Consider the following 2,006-nt stretch of genomic DNA (forward strand, 5'->3'; position numbering starts at 1 on the left):
CAGACTCAAAAGGGAACCCATCCCCATCCGGGCAACAACAGACAACATGACTAACATTAACAGTCCTAACAAAGTCAGCTTCGTTGATGCTATAAACCCCCCACTAACGGAAACCCAAGTGCAAAACCATTCACGACAACCGCAGTCCCAAAGTCAGCAAGTCAACTGCAGTCCTAAAGTCAGCAAGTCAACTGCAGTCCCCAGCCACAAAAACACCACTGCAAGAGTCCAGAGAGTCCTCCAGGCGTGACCCCCAACTGTCCACATGGGGCCGCCCTCCACAGGAGCGATGCGATGAGACTCCAACCAGACACAGGGCACCAGGATGGACCAGGCAGGTCCGAGGAGCAGAAGAGGCCAGCATCTCGATTCCAGGACCGACATATAACTCAGAGGGACAGATTTGCAGGGGGGGGGGGGGGGGGGGGGGGGGGGGGGGGGGGGAGGAGGAGAAAGAGAAAACACAGGTTGTTAGGTATGCCCAATGTCACCTGAATAAGTAGGAACAGTATAAATATTGCACTGAGTACATGCAGGGACTCCAGCAACTAACTATGACAGCATAACTAAAAGGGGAGAGCCAGAAGGTAACACAAGCATGAGGGAGCCCCGGGACATAAAGCAGCCAGCCACTACACAGTCAAAAAACTCGAGTGAGCAAGCGAGTGGGGGACTGACAGCATCCATACATCCTAGTTTACCAAAACACTCTAGATCTGAGAACCCTCCAGATCTACACCTTTACCTCATAAACACCATTAACAAAAGGCTTGACTAAACAGATATGTTTTCAGCCTAGACTTAAACACTGAGACTGTGTCTGATTCCCGAACACTACTCGGAAGGCTGTTCCATAACTGTGGGGCTTTATAAGAAAAGGCTTTGCCCCCTGATGTAGCCTTCACTATACGAGGTACCAGCAGATAGCCTGCACCTTTTGATCTAAGTAGGCGTGGCGGGTCACATATACCCCTTTTCCACCAAATCAGTTCCAGGGCTGGTTCGGGGCCAGTGCTGGTGCTAGTTCACAACTCGTTCAACTTGCGAGCCAGTTGAGAACCAGTTTGCTTTTCCATAGCTCGCGGTGCTAAGGGAAGCCACGTCATTACGTCGCTGTATACGTCAGTTACGTCATTGTACACGTCAGTTACGTTGCTACGTCTGCATAAACCTTGGCGCGAATATCGAAGCAAAAACAGCACGGAAGAAGCAGCAGCAGCAGCAACAACAACAATAATAATAATGGATGACTTCGCGTTTGTACAGCTGCTGCTTCTCGTCGCTTAAAAATGGCGATCTTTCGCGGCCTTGTTATTGTTGTTGGTCTTAACAACTCCGCCCCCCCCGCTGACGTAAGCGGTTCTTTCCTCTGGCCCAGCAGAGAGTTGGTGCTAGCCTGGAACCGGTTTTTCTGGCCCCAGAGCCAGTTCTTTGTCAGTGGAAAAAGAAAACCCGGTTCCAAACTAAGCACTGGCCCCGAACCAGCCCTGGAACTGCTTTGGTGGAAAAGGGGCAATAGAGGACCAGAAGTTCACTCAGGTACTGTGGTGCGAGACCATTCAATGCTTTAAAGGTCAATAGTAGTACAAAAAAAGTACAAAAAAAAGTTTGAGAACCCATGTGCTTGAGGGTACCACCCCAGCGACAAAAAAAAAAAAAAAAGGTTTCAAGCTGTAATAACAGTTTAATATATTTTTTCCTGAGAGTAATATCCTCCTCTTTGTCTCCCCCTGCTGGTTGCAGAAGTCGTGCCCTCCAAACTTCCACTTGTCCTTTACAACACTAATGAGTTTGTTTCTCCTGAGGAGCTTCGACACGTCGTGACTGGATCAAATTGAGGGGCAAACTCTGAGGCAACACTGAGATTAAAAAAAAAAAAAAAAGTAGTCTGCCGACATCGCGGTGACGTCATGGCGAGACAGAAGACAGCATCATGCTTGGTATAAAAGGCGCCTCTGGACACCTTTGTTATGATTCCTCTCATGAGACAAGAAACAGAGGAGAGA

Source organism: Neoarius graeffei, chromosome 2 (assembly GCF_027579695.1).
Source record: "Neoarius graeffei isolate fNeoGra1 chromosome 2, fNeoGra1.pri, whole genome shotgun sequence".
NCBI lineage: Eukaryota > Metazoa > Chordata > Actinopteri > Siluriformes > Ariidae > Neoarius > Neoarius graeffei.